Source organism: Chionomys nivalis, chromosome 3, assembly GCF_950005125.1.
Source record: "Chionomys nivalis chromosome 3, mChiNiv1.1, whole genome shotgun sequence".
In the NCBI taxonomy this organism is placed as follows: Eukaryota; Metazoa; Chordata; class Mammalia; order Rodentia; family Cricetidae; genus Chionomys; species Chionomys nivalis.
The window spans coordinates 125336754-125355154 of NC_080088.1; positions in this window are offsets into that span (position 1 = coordinate 125336754).

Sequence of the window (18401 nt, forward strand, 5' to 3'; positions counted from 1 at the left end):
GGAGTTTTGTTTGAGACAGTGTAGGAGAAAGCTTTCTTTCTGGGCCGTCCACTGAGGAGGAAGGTTGGCTCGGTGCTTTCTCTGCCTCTCTGAGCTAGCTGGTTTTCACCACAGCATCTGGCTCTCAAGATTTCATTGATAAAATTGAACTAAGACTTAGATTAAAACAGAAGCCTGGGGATCAGGATGTAAAGCACCTGCCCGTCGATAATGGACTAGCTTTCTAAAGTGTAAGCAAGCCCCTAATCAAATGCTTTCTTCCAGAACAGTGCCCTGGTCATGGTGTTTCCTCACAGCAAAGACACCCTGACTATTTCTGGGAATATAGGTGTGTACCACCACACTCAGCTCTCAATATGTCAAACCAAATACATTTAGAAAAGTTTTGGATTTTGACCTGGTGTTTTTTTTTTCCATATGACTCAAAACAGATGATAGAAAAAGACAAATGAGGTGGCATTAAACTACCAGCTTCTACACAGAGAAACAGGCAATAGAGAGAAAAGACATCTCATCTCTCTACCCAATGGGAACGGGAGACGATACTTACATAACACACATCTGATAAGAGACTAATACAGAAAACATAAAACAGACCAAACAACTCAGTCAGAAGTCATCAAAGGGCCTGAATATACATGTCTCTGAAAAGAGGCAGACAGGGGCTAGCAGCAACGTGAAAGAACACTCGGCAGCATCTGACCCCATGAGAAGGCAGCTACCCTCTGATGCTTTGCACACTTGCTCATTCAGCCAGAGGGACCAGACGGAGGAAATGGGACTCTCATGCTGCACAGAACTCAGGACACAGCAAAGACAACTCTATGACTCTATGACGTATCCCATTTCTAAGCACAACCAAAGCAGAGGAATCGTTATGCTGGCATGCATACTTCCGCATTCAGGGCAGCATTATGTACAATGGACAAAACACTGAATCAAGGTAAGTGTTCATCCACCAATGAATGGATGAAGACAATATACTTCATGATACATAATAAAACCTTATGCAGCCTCTAAAAAGAAAAGATTTTTGTCATCTGCAATGACACAGGTAAGCCTGTAGTTATGTTGAGCAAAACAAGTTTGGCAGAGAGTCAAATATAGACCTCTCCCTTATCCTGGGGGAGGGATAGCAAATCAAGGACTAGAATATCAAGGCAGTTTGGCTGGTGATGAATACACAGGATAAAGGGATGGTTGATGCACTTGGTATAGAACCTCACTCATTACATTATACAGAATAGCACTCAATCTAAAACTTAGGAATTATTGACTTGTGGACTTTTCCATTTACTATTTTGGTCTTTGAGCCAGGTAGTGATGGCATATGCCTTTAATACCAGCGCTTGGGAGGCAGAGGCAGGCAGATCTCTGTAAGTTTGAGGCCAGCTTGCTCCACAGAGTGAATTTCAGGACAGCCAGAGCTACATAATGAGATGTGTCTCAAAAAACAAAAACAAAAACTAAAGGATGACTTTGGCTGACCTCAGGCAAATGAAATGATAGGAGACGGAAACTCAAGATGAGTGGTGGCCACCCTGCAGGACCTCATACACACAAGCTCTAAACTAGCAAGGCCATCCTCAACAGCTATAGTCTGCTAACAATCCCAGGTACGATGACTATTCTGGGTTGCTTGTTCGACTGCATCTGGAATTAACTAAAAATTCAAGTCACTAAAGGGATTTTTCTTTACTCCTTCACTTACTTGTTTCATCTGATGTAGGAAAACCCATCTTAAATGCAGATCACTTGAGGTGGGAGGAGCCATCCTAAATCTAAGCCACATATTCTGGTAGTAGTATAAAGGAGATGGAAGAAGGAAGCACTTGCTCTTTGCTTGGTTGCCCTCATTCTCACTGGTAAGCTCATTCCCTCAGCGGCATTAGAGTTTACTTCTTCAGGATTCTGACATAGACTGATGACCAGCTGAGACATCCAGCCTCAGAGACTTCTCTACTGAATTCTGGGACTTTCCATTGTTAGACAGCCATTGTTGGGTTAAATGGATCACAACCTGTGAGCTACTCTAATACCCTAGACAGACAGATGATGATGACAGATAGATAGATAGATAGATAGATAGATGATAGATAGATAGATAGATAGATAGATAGATAGATAGATAGATAGATAGATGATAGATGATACATAGATGATAGATAGATAGATAGATGATAGATAGATAGACAGACAGACAGACAGACAGACAGACAGACAGATTCATTCGATCAGATGTGTCCCAGGAGAAACCAAAAGGGCAAACTAAGCAGAAAATTAGTGCAAAATAGAGAATACTTTCATTAAAAAATTATGTTTGTGTGAATGTGCCACAGTGTGTGTGTCTGTGTGTGTGTGTCTGTGTGTGTGCGTGTGTCTGTGTGTGTGTGTCTGTGTGTGTGTGTGTGTGTAGGTCAAAGGACAATTTCTAGTAGTCAGTCAGTTCTCTCCTTCTAACATGGGGCTCATGGGGCTCAAAATCAGGCTTTGATGACAAGCACCTTTAGACCTGCTGAGCCAATCTCATCCACCACAATAACATTTATTAGTATCTGGAGAAAGAACTCCAAGTGAGCAGCCAGATATTGGCACTTCTTTTGTGAGTGCCTGTGCCTGGGGGGGGGGGTGCAAATGGAGGCCAGAGGACAGTCACAGGTGTTGCACCTCTGTAACTGTTCACCTTGGTTTCTGTGAGTCAGGATCTGGTTGGCCTGAAACTATATAAACCAATAGAAACCAGGACAGCCTCCTACTTACAAGATCTAACTTTTGCCTCCTGAGTGCTGGGATTACCTTGCTCATTGGTTTGGGGTTCATTTACTCAGCAAGAATGGGTAGCCATCCCTAGGCTGCCCCAGGGGTCCTCCTGTTGCTGCCTCCTCCACACCGGGGTTATAGTTCACACCGCCACACCTGGCCTTACATCAGTAGTGGGGACTCGATCTGGATCCACATGCTTGCTTGCGTAGCAAGCACGTTACAAACTGAGCTGTCTCTCTAGCCCAGCATTCCTTTTGATTTTGAATTTATTTATTTGTGTGTGGACAAACATGTAAGTGTGTGTGCACATGCCACTGCATATGTGTGGAAATCAGAGGACAATCTGTGGGAACTGGCTCTCTCTCCACCATGTCAGTCCCAGGGAGCAAGAAATTTTACCCACTGAACCATCTCATTGGAACATCAGGGTTTTTTTGTTTTTTTGTTTGTTTGTTTAGTTTATTGGTTGGTTGGTTGGTTTTGGTTTTTGGTTTTTGGAGACAGGGTATCTCTGTAGCTTTGGAGTCTGTCCTGGAACTAGCTATTGTAGACCAGGTTGGCTTCAAATCACAGAGATCCACCTGCCTCTGCCTCCCCAGTGCTGGGATTAAAAGCAGGTGCCACCACTGCCTGGCTCCTTATCAGTTTTTAAAATTATGATGTAGATATGACTGAGTTAAGATTGGTCTTCAGATAGGTAGATACAGGAAGCTTAAAGGTTGTAAGAATATTTACTCTGAAACAACCCACTGTTCTGAGTCACATCAGCACAGAAGCAAGTACTCGCAGTATGAAAGGGGAATTCTGAGCCTGACTTAAAGACATGTCAGAAGTTTGCCATTCGCACCCACAGCAACAACACTAGATTGTGCCAGATTTTATAAAGCAGTGCATATTTTCACTGGCCATGACCATGCATTACCAAAAATAAGAGACAGGACGGCTCTCTCCTGTGTCTCCTTCCCTCCTCACCTGCTCCTGAATTTCCTACCTTCACAGATTTCTTGGGGTGCCCTGGTGCCCAGCGAAGCTGCGGTTGATTTGCCCATCCTAGCAACTCTGGATAACTTTTACATGGGCACACTGAAAAGCATTTACTCTGAAATCTCTCCTCGTCACTCTTTAACCTTATAAGCGAACTATTTAAAAAAAAATCTAGCAGAGAAATCAGGAAACTTTTAAATTATGAATGATCAGGAAGGGGGGGATTCAAAAGTCGTTCTACTACTCCAGTCTGACAAACCTTCCCTCTAGCACCCAGACTGGGGAGTGTACGAGCAGAGTCTCTGCAAGTGTAAACAGAAAATGCAATTACATTTTATTGCAAGAAATTTGGAAAACATATTTTTAACAAAGTTAGCTATTGAAAAGTGTTGCCTGAGGCTGCCTGTGAGCAGCTCTTCCCACCAGTGTGAGGTTTAATGGGAGTGGCGCATTGACAAGCAGCACCAAAATGGCATCTTAATTACTAGCCACGTTTTCTGAGGCTACGAGAAAGTAAATGGAAAGAGAAATTAGTTTTACAAATGGCTTCATATATCTTTATGTTATGCCCCCTCTATCAAGTCACAGATGGTTATCTTGAACTTCCTAATATTATAGGCAATTTTCTTTTCCTTGGGCACACCCAAATCCACCACCACTCTCAATTATGTCTGTTTTTTGAATCATTGATATTAGCTAAAGCTGTTTCTCATAATGATTTAAAACTTACTGACCACATGACGTATTCTTTTCCTTGTTAGGTTCTATATATAAAGAAAACTTAAGATTGGTTGAAAGTCCTGGGTCTGCAAGAATGCAGTATACTTGTTGCATGACCCTGTGCAGGTCTTGGCCTGACCTAACTCTAGTGCCTAGTCCAGCACTGTGGTCAAATTTAAGAGCCAGAGTCAGGGGACAAAGGCCATTACTGTTTGTCATGTGATGTTGTTCACATCTTCCTTAAAAGAGAGATGAGGAGTCTGTAAAAAGCCAACAGAATTTTACTTTCACATGGCCAAAAACCCCCTATCAGAAGAACGACCCCACTAGATGTTCTGTCTTCTTTTGCAGGCTCCAGTCTACATCATGTATTGAAGTTTGGAGCCTATCCTGGAACTCGTTCTGTAGACCAGGCTGGCCTTGAACTCACAGAGATCCTTCTGTCTCTGCCTCCCGAGTGAGTGCTGGGATTAAAGATGTGTGCATCACCGCCTGGGACTTTCTCATCTCACAGAACAGACTTGAGGGGGAAAAGCAGTACACAGCAAGGAGAGAAATGCTACAGAAGTGAGCACAGAGGGAGCCTGCTCCAGGTGCTCTTGTTCTACACAGTTGCATGAACCTATCTGAACTCTGTGCTGCCCTCTAGTGGAAGGGTAAGAAGTTTCAGCTCTGCCAACTTCACTATTAAAAGGTAGATACTTTTTACGAGTTATTTTAAAATTCTGTGCCTGCTTTGACCATTGTAACCCTGCTCCCTCAACTTTTCCAAGATCTACCTAACGTGTGAGAAAAGAACAACAAAAACCCTTCAAGATCAATCTTTGTTGCCCAAATAGTCTTGGATAGCCTTCCTCTGGAGTATGGTCGACTTCCACAGGCCATCAACTGACAATAGCTTCCTGGCTAAGGGTGGGACCCTATGCCCAGCTCCCTTCTCCGTGCTGGAATTTGGCTGGGCTTGGCTTGTACAGGCCTTGCTCATGCTGTCAGAGCTGCTTTGAGGCCATATGTGCAGCTGCCATGTTGTGTTCAAAAGCCCTGTTTCTTATAGTCCTACATTAAAGAACAATGGCCCCAACAGGCTCATATATTTGAATGCTTAGTCACCAGGGAGTGGCTGGCTCTATTTGAAAGGATTAGAAAGATTAAGAGGTGTGGTCTTGTAGCAGGAAGTGTGTCACTGTGTTGGCTTTGAGGATTCAAAAGCCCATGCCAAGCCCAGTTTTTTTCTTTGCCTATACATCAGAATGTAGCTCTCAGTCACTGCTCCACCATCTGCCTGCCTTCCTGCATGATGACAATGGACTATACTTCCAAAACTGTTAAGTAAGCCCCCAATAAATGCTTTGTCTTAAACAGTTGTGGCCTACAGAAATGTCTTTGGAGCATTTTCTCAATTAATGAGAAATGTGGGAGGGCCCAGCCCACTGTGGGCAGTGTCACCCCTGGACTGGGAGTACTGGGAGGTACCAGAAAGAAACCAGATATGAGCCCGGGAGCAAGCCAGTAAGCATCCTTCCGCATGATCCTTGCTGCAGTTCCTACCCTGACTTCCCTCAATGACAGACTATGACCAGGAAGTATAAGATAAAGTAAGCCCTTTGATGTCATTATCTCTCTTCATAGTACCTTCTCTATCCTGTCCTGTCCCCCCTTTCCTCACCCAATTTAACCCTTGCTGTTGTGCCATTTTCCTTCAGCCTTTCAGGACTCTACATCCTATTAGAGAGACACCTCATCATCCGTGGTCACTACTGTCCTATTCACAATAGTCAGGAAAAAGAAACACCCTAGATGCCATAAACTGATGAACTCCAAACAAAGCAGGCAACACTGCCACTAGCATGGAGGAAGGCCTGTTAGGACACAAGCAGAAACTGGACGAGATATTTTTCTGTAGCTGTGACAAGATAACAGAGATAACAATTTAAAAGAGGGACTGAGACCACAAACAACAACAAAATAAATGACTATACCCAACACACACTTTTCAATAACTTTAAATAATAATGGCTTTAATTGGCCATCAAAAGATACAGGCTAGCAGACTAGATTGTGATGTAAAGCCTGTCTTTCTTTTGTCTACAAGAAACACACCTTAGTGTTAAGTCAGGAGCTTAGTGTTAAGTGTTAACCCCGACCCCTGGCATCCATCCCAGGCCCCTGGCCAGGGAGTTGCATTGGTCTGGACTCCAAATCCCAGCATACCATTCCCAGAGGGTATTTAAGTGGGTTCCCAGAGGAGGAACACCAGGTTCCGGGTTTGCATGTGCTCCTTGCTTTCCTATCTCCCCGCCACGCTCTTGGTCACCTGAGAGCATTGTATTTAATAAAACATAGGCATTTTTAAACGGTTTAATCTGACCTAATTGGATTTCTTTATGCCAGCAGAGTGGCTTCTCTTAGGATTTTTTTCATAACACTTAGCTTTAAATAGAGGAACCAACTTGAAATGAAAGAATGAAAAAAATTACTCCAAGCAGATGAGACCAGGAAGCAAGCAGGTATTCCTATCCTGATATCTGACTTCAAATTAATCAAAAAAGATTTAAAAAAAAAAACCTTCATTCTAATAAGGGGGACAATTAACCAAGAAGACATTATAATGCTAAATATATATGCACCAAACTCTAGTGCATCCAATTTCATTAAAAGCATACAAGTGGAATTCAAAGCAATAGTGGATGATTTCAATACCTTACTTTCTCCAATAGATAAGTCAACAGGACAACGAAAATATTAGAATTAAATCCCCAAGTGGCTGCATCAGTAGAAATGTTGTAGGTCCCCAAGCAGCGGCAGTGGGCAGTGGATCCCGAGAGCAGCCAGTCCCAGGCAGGTTAGATAGCATACATGGAATTATTTCAGAATTTCTGAACTTGTCAAGATTCATTATGTGTCCCATGTTTTGGAAAGCAGTCCAGAACCATGAGTAGGATGTATATTTGTAGAGATACCTGGTAGACTCATTTGCTATATTGTATTATTAAATTCTAATATTAATTACTTTAACCTGTTGAGCCTAAACTTCTGCCTTTTTATTATAAAAAGAGATGGGAATGTAATGATCTCCCCTGTCAGCTGAGGCAAGCTGATCTTCAGCTTCCAGGCTGAGTCCCTTCCTTTTCCATCTCCCTCTCAAAGAGGCAGCTTCTGACTCTCCCTTCTCCCCACTTCTCCCCTTCCCCTTCTGTTTCTCTCTCTCCTCCTCCTCTCTCTGCTCTTCTCCCTTCTCCCCTTCCCTTTCATAACCCACTAAATAAATATCCAACCTCACTCTGCATGGCGTGCCTATCCATGTTTCTGTCTCTTGCCCACTGTGTGGCTCCCTGAGACCAACCACTGTCGGAGACTCACAGCATGGCTTGTGGCGTGCCCATCTGTCTCTCCTCACAGGACTGGCTACCCTGTCAAAGTCTCTCACCCGCTGGGGCTGGAGCTCCCTGCCTGGGACTTGTTGCCCCTCATGACCCACTGCAACCACTTGGGGAACTGTACTGTCCCTGGCTGCTCTCGGGACCCACTGCCCACTGCCTGCCCTTGCTTGGGGACCTGCAGCATGGTCTCATGGCCCGCTGCCCCCCTGCGCCCCACGGGGAATCTGCAGCATTTTATTTTAACCATTACAACCATAACACTTAAAGTCAACAGCAAACAAATTTCTAGCAAGTAACAACTCATGGAGAATAAACATGAATGATAAAGAAATCAAGAAAGAAGTTTTTTGCCTGGGTGGTGTTGGCAGGGCTTTAATTACAGTACTAGTAAGGCAGAGACAGGCAGATCTCTGAGTTCGAGGCAAGCCTGGTCTACAGAATGAGTTCCAGGACAGACAGAGAAACCACGTCTTGGGGAAAAAAAAAAAAAAAGCAAAACAAAATCAACTTACAAAAACCAGCATCTTTTCTTTTTTTTAATATTTATTTATTTATTATGTATACAATATTCTGTCTGTGTGTATGCCTGCAGGCCAGAAGAGGGCACCAGACCCCATTACAGATGGTTGTGAGCCACCATGTGGTTGCTGGGAATTTAACTCAGGACCTTTGGAAGAGTAGGCAATGCTCTTAACCACTGAGCCATCTCTCCAGCCCCCCAGCATCTTTTCTATACAACAACAAACACACTGAGAAAGAGATCATGGACACAGAAAGAAAATATCTTGGTATAAACATAAACAAGGTGAAATACCACTATAATAAAAACTTTAAATATTGGAAGAGATTCATGAAGACACTAGAAAATGGAAAGACACCCCACACTCACAGATTAGCAGAATTAATGCCAAAATGACCAGTCTACAAAAGCAATTTATATATTTCATGCAACCCCAATAAAAAAAAACACCACAACAACCTTCACAGATACAGAAAACATTCTAAAATTATTATAAAAATACAAAGATCTCAGATAGTCTAAAGGATTAACATTCCAGACCTCAGGATATAACACATATCCATTTGGCACAGGCACAAAAACAGACAGGAGAGCAATGGGACATAGCAGAAGAGCCAAGCATGAGTACACCTAGTATAGCTGTCTGATATTTGACTCGCATGTCAAATACACATACTAGTGAAAAGACAGCATCTTCAACAAACTTTGCTGAGGAAACTGTGTATCCACATACTGGAGGATAAAATAGACCTGTATCTATCACCTTGCACAAAAATTAGCTCCAAAGGGATCAAAGACTTCATTGAGAAACTCAAAACATAGACAGTCCCTACGGGATATAGGTGTAGGAAGGACTTTCTGCATAGAACTCCATTTGCCCAGGAATTAAAGCCAACAATTAACAAGTGATACTTCACATCAAAAAGCGTCTATATAGCTGAAGAAACAGTTAGCTGAGTGAAGAGGAAAGTCACAGAGCAAGAGAATCTTTGGCTGGCTATATATCTGATGGAAGATTGAAATCCAAGATATGTAAAGAGTTTTAAAATATCAAGAAAACAATTCGATAAGGAAAAAAAAGAGTTCTCAAAATAAGAAATAAAACTCGCTAAGAAATACACGTGTTCATCATCCTTAATAATTAGGGAAATGCAAAAGAAAATAAATCTGAGATTTCATCTCACCCCTAGTCAGAATAGTAAAGATATCAAAATAAGAGACAACAAATGATGTGAGTTGTGGGGAGGAGGCCCTGCTGGTGGGGAAGTGGCTAGTGCAGCCACTCTGGATATCAGTATGGGAAACCCTCAAAAAACTAAAACAAAATCTAACATATGACTTGACTGTGCTACTTCTTGTCATGTGCCAAAAGGACTCAACATCCTAGTCCACAGACACTTGCTAAGCCATGTTCATTGCTGCTCTATTCACAACAGTCAGGAAATGGAAACACCCTATATGTCTTTCAACTGGTAAATGGATGAATAAAATATACATATACACATACAGATACAGATACACACACACATACATATACATATACACATATATATATACACATACATATACACATACACATACATATACACATACACATCACATACACATACATATACACATACGTATACACATACGTATACATATACACATATATACATGCATATACATATACACATACATATACACATACACATACATATATATACATACATATACATATACACATACATATACACATACACATACATATACACATACATATACACATACACACATATACATATACACATACATATACATATACACATACATATACACATACACATATACACATACATATACATATACACATATACACATATACACATACATATACATATACACATACACATACATATACATAGTGGACTAGTATTCAGAAGTAAAGAAAAAGAAAAAGCATGAGGATTGCAGGTAAATGAATGAGCTTGAGAAATATATTAAATGAAGGAACCCAGACCCGGAAGGACAAAAGTCACATGTTATCTCTCACCTGTGGTTTCTAGATTCATAAATAACCTGGAGTAATAACAGAACAGGGAAGTGAAAAGGGACCAGAGGAAAGGGAGGGAGTTCTACAGAGTAGAACAGCAGGAGGATACTGGATATATGAAGGGGTAAATGGAAAAAACAGGGAGAAGGCTTTAGTTGGGAAGGGAGGACAATATAGGAAAGGGAAGGAGGAGGGGCAAAAATAAACCCTAAGAATGTTTGAAGAAGATATTTACCTAACGTTACATATAATACACATATGTGGCTTAAATGAAATTACCTCAGTTAGGGTGATAATACTTCCCCAAGAAGTATTAGACTGACTAATAAAATCCCCAGTACAGGGCATCCGTAACCTTTTGAGTTGCTGGTCAGGGGAGTCCAAGAGACTCTCAATACAATATAGCCTATTGCTTTGCCCTTGGTTGCCTCCTAGAAGTTGAAGGTAAGCTTCTATTGCTGAAGACATCATGCACTTAGCTGGAACTGACCCAAAAGCTTCCTCTCCAGCACTAACTTTCACAGTGGTGGAATGTGGCATGCAAGCTGCTAAAGCCAGGAGGAAAGCAATCAACAGATTTGCCCAACTGGGGCATCTATGAACCACAACAATGACCTATAGTCAGACATTTCTCTCCTGCCTGCCAGTTCCCAAATAACCAATAGAGAGGCTGAATATTATTTATAAATGTTCAGCTGGTATCTCAGGCTTGTCGCTAACTAGCTCTTACACTTAAATTAATCCACCTTTAAAAAAAAAATCTATGTTTAGCCATGTGGCTTGGTACCTTTATTAGCATGGTGCATTCACCTCCTATATCGTCTGTGTCTGGCTGGCGACTCCTGACTCTTCCTTCTCCTTCCCATCATCCTTAGTTTGGTAACCCTGCCCATACTTCCTGCCTGGCTACTGACCAATCAGTGAGATATCCCTAAATATGCAACATCTTGGCAGTAACTGTAATGGCTATATTTGGTTCAACTTGACTACACCTACCAAGTGAAAATAAAAGATGCTAGCTTTGACTGGGGCATGGAAGAGAAAAAGACTCTTCAACAGGTCCAGGCTGCTCTTTCACTTGGACTGTATGATTCAGCAGACCTGGTGGTACATGAGGTGGCAGTGGCAGACAAGAATGCTATTAGGAGCCTTTGGCAGATCCCTATAGAGGAATCATGGAGGAGACCTTGGGATTTAGGAACAAGCATTTACCATGCTGCAGGCAGCTACTCTCCCTTAGACACAGCTATTGGCTTGTTATGGGCCTTAGTAGAAACTAAATATTTGACAATAAGCCACAAAGTTGACATGTGACCTGAGATGCCCATAATGAGCTAGGTATTATCTGAACCACCAAGCCATAAATTAAGATGTGCAAAGCAGCAATCCACTATCAAATAAAAATGGCATATATGTGCTCATGCCTGAGCAGATCCTGAAGGCAAAAGCAAGTTATATGAAGAAGGTACCTAGAGTGCTTATGGCTTCTGCTCCTGTTATAACACTGCTGCCAAGCACGCATCTATAGCTTTAGGGGTGTGCCGTATGATAAGGAAGAGATTGTGAGGGTCTGGTTTACTGATGGTTGTACACGTTTTGCAGGCACCATCCAGAAGTGGACAGCTGCAGCATTACAATCTCTGGGACAACCCTGAAAGATGCTACTAAAGTGGGCAGAACTTTGGACAGTACATGTGGTTGTAAATTTTGCTTAGAAGGATAGATGGCCAGATCTGTGATTGTTTACTGATTCATAGTCTGTAGGTAACCAGTGGATTGGCTAGATGGTCAGGAATTTGGAAATAGTATAAGTGAAAAATCAGTGAGAAAGACATCTGGAGAAGAAGTATGTGGATAGATCTCTCTGGATAGGCAAAGAATGAGAAGAAAACCTGTATCCCATGTAAATAATTATCAAAAGGCGACTTCCGCAGAAGAGGAGTTCAGTAATTAAGTGGATAGGATGGCCCACTGTGTGGGCAGTCAGTTCTTCTCCAGCCTTCCCTGCCATCGCCCAGTGGGCCGAAAAACAAAGTGGCCATGGTGGCAGTGATGAAGATCACGCATTCAGATCATGGACTTCCCCTCACTACGGCTGATCTGGCTACAACTGTTGTAGAGTGCCAGACCTGCCAACAGCAGAAACCAACCCTATGACACTATTCTCCAGGGTGACTAGCCAGTGACCTGGTGGCAGGTTGACTACACTGGACCACTTCTTCCATGGAAATGACAACTCTTTGTCCTTACTGGAGTAGATATTCATTTTGGTTATTGGTTTGCCTTCCTACATGTAATGCTTCTGCCAAAACCATCATCCACGAAATTACAAAATTTCTTACACACTATCATAGTATTTCACATGCACTGCTTCTGACCAAGGAATTCTCTTCACAGCCAGAGAAGTTTAACAAATGGGCCCATGTTCATGAAATCCACTGGTCTAACCATGTTTCTTATCACCCTGAAGCAAATGGCCTTATAGAATAACATAATAGCACAACTATGTTATAGAATAACATAAAGACACAATAAATGCCAAGGGGGTCAGTGGCCTGGAGGGCTAGGGCAGGGTTCTCCAGAAGGCAGTACATACTTTCAATCAATGTATTGGCATTATTTCTCTCACAGCAGAATCCACAAGTCTGGGAATCAGGAGATGGGAAGGGAATGGTTTTACTGTCATCATCTATAATAGTCAAGCTTCTAGTCATGTTAGTTAGGTATTCTAAATATATAGAGATATATTTCAGTTAGATTGGTAATCTTCAAACCTTTCAAAGATCTACGGAGATACATTTCAGTTAGATGGTAATATTCAAACCTTTCAAAGACCTATGGAATGTGGCATTTAAATGTTTTAAGAATTTAGGACTTTTCATGACAGTGAGACACATCTGCTCCTAGCAGCACCAATTGCTTCAAGAGGAAAATGGGCATCAAAGAGACTCCTTATGGAGTTTGGGACAAGAAACTGACCCACAGAGAAATGACGGCTGAACTTGCCTAAAGGTGAGACTGTCCTTCAGGGTTCCTGCTTCATGAAAGAGTCTGCAAGAAATTCTGCAGTACACAGAAGAAAGTGACTGACAAACTGCCAATACAGGTGAAACTGTCTTTGGAATTTCTTGCTTCGTGAAAAAGTTTGCTGGATGCTCTGGGCCTATGGGCTAAAGATGGATGCCCCAACGTTACAGAAGAACTTTGGATGACTGTCCAGGTAGTGAGATGTCTCTGTCAATTCTAGAGTTTTGGAAGTTGCTTACAATGAACTTATTGTTTACTTAGGTAATATTATATCCTTCTGGAGTCTTTGGTGGAGTTGAAGAATTGATAGTTATAGTTTTCCTTAGTTACAATAAAAAGTAGATATAAATATTGTAACTGTAATTATTGCTTGATACCTATTTTGTTATATGTAATTTTACTATGTTAAATTTAAAACCTTCATTTTCATTTAAACAGAAAAGGGGAGGTGATGTGGGATTCCCCTCTGTATGCTGTAAATAAATAAAGTGCCTTGGCCTGTTGATAGGGCAGAACTTAGGTGGGGAAAACTAAACTAAATGCTGGGAGAAAGGAGGTAGAGTAAGGAAGACAGACATGCCAAAACTTTGCCGGGAAGCCACTGCCATGTGGCAATACACAGATTAATGGAGATTGGTTAAATTAATATGTGAGAGTTAGCCACTGACTCTGGTTTCTGAGTCAGAGTGGGTTTCTTTGGCCCTTTCTCCCTACAGCACTGTCCTTTGAGGGACATTTTTTAGTATCTCAAAATTTAACATGATATATAATAACCACTGATATTATCTTAATTGATGTTACATTACATGAGAAGCTAGAGATAATGGGCCAAGTGGTGATTTAATTAATACAGTGTCTGTGTGGTTATTTTGGGAGTCTGGGCAGCCGGGAAATGAATAAGCAGTGTCTTACAACATATCTTGTGTTACCATGTCCTGTGATTAAAGTCAATGGGAACAACAACAGCTCAATCCAGGCAGGACGACAAAAGGCATAGACTCTTCAGGAATGATGGTATGGACCACTCCTCCAGGAAAAGAACCAAGACCTGCTGAGGTGTTTGCCGAGGACAGGGGAAATACAGAATAGTAGAGGCAGGAAGTTATAAATATCTTCTAAGGCCACGTGACCAGTTGCAGAAACAAGGATTCAAATTGACATTAGTTACTGTCATATTTTGTTAAGAATGTGTTTGTGTAGATATTTGTGTGTTCTCTTTCCTTAATTCCCTTATCATGTAATGTAACATCAATTAAGATAATATCAGTGGTTATTATATATCATGTTAAATTTTGAGATACTAAAAAATGTCCCTCAAAGGACAGTGCTGTAGGGAGAAAGGGCCAAAGAAACCCACTCTGACTCAGAAACCAGAGTCAGTGGAAAAAATACCCTGGCTCTGAGACCTGAGCCAGTGAAAGAAATACTTTAGCCCTGAACCCAATACCAAAGAAATATACCCTGACCCTGAAACCAGTACCAAAGAAACACACTTTGGCCCTAGAATCAGAGCCAGTGAAAGAAATATGCCCTGGCCCCAAAACTAGAGCAAAAAAGCTAAAAAAAAAAAACAGTGAAAGAAATACAGTTTGGCCCTGAAACCAGAGCCAAATCCACCCCCGATCAACTAATCAGAAGACCAACCAATCCCTGGGCAGAGATCTAGCCAATCTGAGGTCAAAGGACTGAAATCTGACCAATTCCCACCCTGAAAATCTTCTCCCTGGAAAACTCCTCCCCTGAGAAGCCCTGCATAAGCCCTGGGCTGTTCAGGCTGCTGCTCTTCTTCCCCTGCAGAGGCAGCCACTCTCCTGGATTCTTCCCTTCCAATAAATCTCTTGAATGAGGTTTGGGTGAAGACTTTCTTTTACTGGAGCAGAGTGGAGCAGGACTGTAACACTTTCTCTGGGGAAGCCTTCCCCTAACAGACCAGAGGTTTTTGGGGGGCCTAGCTGGGGGAGCCCTCTCCTGCTGGAGCAGAGCTGTTACACTGGAGAAGCCTTTCCTTAGAGCAGGCCTGTAAGCTACTATGCTTACTGTGATGTGTGCTATTCCCTGGCTCCCAACTGCCAGAACTCTTCCACCTGAGCTGTAACACTCAGTATTCCCTGCCCCCCGACTGCCAGGATAGTTTTCCATCCAAGCTGTAGCTCTTAGTTCTCCTTGGCTCCCAACTGCCATGATCCCATTCCATCTGAATCACAATGCTTACAACTGCCACCTGTTCTAAAATATATAATGCATTTGTGGATGTATGTGGATAGTTATACTGTATTAGGCATAATTATGACTTGGTCGTTTTCATTTGGAAATTAAGCATGGCATAAGGAGATGTGATTGTGTGTCAAGTTGACAAGGGGCGAACTTGTGATGGCTATTTTTGGTTATCAACATTATTACACCTGGAATTAACTAAAAACCCAAGTCTCTGGACACACCTGTGAGGGATTTTAGTTAAATCGATCATTTAGCTAACTGTTCTTTGCCTGTCTGCTCTGGCTCTCCCTTCAATGTCATTAGATTCCAACACGGACTAAAGGCCAGCTGAGACATTCAGTCTCATAGTCTGAACAACTACTGGGAACTTTCCACTAGGAGACAGCCATCATTGGACTAGCTAGACCACAGCTGGTAAGCCACTGTAATCAAACCAATATATATGTATACATATATACACACGCATCCACACATATATTCTACCATTTCTGTTCCTTTAGAAAATCCCAACTAACACAGTGACCAACAGCTGTCTAATTGGATAAAAGGCCTGATTAACAGGAGGGAAATTATGCCTGGTACAGGAAACATAGCCAACTACATGCGGCTAGTGAAGCCATGGATATCAGAGGAGACTCTACAATTGCCATTTTACTAAATTAGCATAATCCCTAACTACGTTATACTTATCCTTATACCCGCAGATAAGTGTATACCTCACCCCTTTTCAAAAACCCTCTTGCAGCAGCAGGAGACCATTGCAGAGAACACTGGCCATGGGTGCCCAGCCACAACTGATATGCCAACAACACAGTTCTTGCACTTAAATGCTCAGCCATGAGATGGTGCCTTCTCCTAAATCTCAACATGGCCTCCTAAACAAGACCTGAACAATTCCAATGACATCTGACATCCCACACTTACGCAGAAAATCTCACCCCCACCCCTAGATGAAGATCTATGAGCAATTAACAACTGCACTCCAGACAGAAGCAAGGGGAGAATTAGTCTTCCCTAGGGATGAGCCCTGACTGACTATCCAAATACTGAGTGGTCAACCCTAGCAACTTAAACATGCAGGCAACATTGAATTAACTAACAAGTTGCATTTATTTATACACCCATTCATTTATATGTATGTGTGATAATAATGGCTAAGGAATGAAAAGCCAGGGAGCTGGAGAGATGACTCAGCAAGTAATAGCACTGACTGCTCTTCCAGAGGACTTGGGTTCAATTCTCAGCACCCATGGCAGCTAACAACTGACTCTACACCAAGATCTGACACTCTCACACAGACATACATGGAGGCAAAATACTAATGCAAATGAAATAAAAATAAATAAATTATTTTTTAAAAAAGAATGGAAAGCCCTGGTTTTTAGAAGCAAAGGTGTGGTCAGACATGGGAGGGATAAACGAGGGTGGGGAGAAATGATGTTATTCTATTAAGAGTTGTATGAAATTCCCAAAGAATAAACAAAAACATTAATAATTAAAAAAAAATATATGTGTATGCTTGTATTACACAAGTCTGAGATTTCAGATGCTCAGAGCTGGAGTTACAGGTGGTTGTGAGCTACCTGATGTGGGTGGTCTTCTGGATGAGCAGGAAGCAACTTAACATCTCTCTAGCCCCTTCCTGGCTTTATATTTTAATTTACTGTTGCCAATCACTGGAAGATTTTATATGGTTCACATTTAAAAGACATCAATTGCCATATGGTATGTAATTTTGTTTTTGTTGCAGTGTTGAAGACTGAACTCACCACTTCTGGCACGCTAGGCAAGTGCTCTATAGACAGAGTTACCTCCTTAGCCATTTCATATCTCATTCTCATTCCCTAAAGCAAATCTGCTGCAGATGGTAATCACCTATTTTGGGTTGTGTAAATTGAGTCTCTAAAAGGTTCTTTACCTAAGGGCTCTTTAAGTCAAAGAGCCAGGATTCGGTTCCAGGTCTTCTATTCCAAAGTCCAATCCAGTTTCTCAGATTGGTACGATGGATCCTACTGCTTGGGGCTATTTCCAGTTTTCATAAAAATATTCTCAAGATCATCCAGGAAGGAAAAAAGTATGGTTTGACAGAGTAAGCAAGGTGACTAACATGTGCATTAACATGAAATGCCTATAATGTCTAAAGTTCACCAGTTCCCTGGGAGTCCCACCAAAAGGCCCCTGGATCCCAAGTTATGAATCTCAGCGAGTGGAGATAGGTAGAAGTTTGACAGGTTATGTCCAAGCGCAGTATTCAAGCAACTGTTCAAAACTGGTCAGAGTTGTGTTACATCTGTGTTACTAGTGCACAAAGCCCATGCTGGGCACACTGTGTTCAGGAATCTTTGGATTAGTCTCAGAAAAATCTACCTTTCATTCTTACTGTAATTAACTCTCCTCCTGGAAAGTACATATTGGTAAAACCAATACCTGAGGGGGGCTGGTAGAATTCGCCTAATCCAACTGGGTCTCTATTGTGTAAAAGTTGCATTTGTTGAGGATTAAATGTTTGGCTAGGGGTTTTGTTGAAGGAGCTGCAGGCCACTTCCTGTCACCCAGCTCCCGGCCGCCTGGCTAGCTTATGCCCCAAAATAACAACACACAAACTGTATTCTTTTAAACACTGCTTGGCCCATTAGCTCTAGCCCTTACTGGCTAATTCTCATATCCCAATCAACCCATCACTAATAATCTGTGTAGCACCAGTCTTACTAGGAAAGATTCAGCATGTCTGCCCTGGGGAGCAGCTGCATGGCGTCTA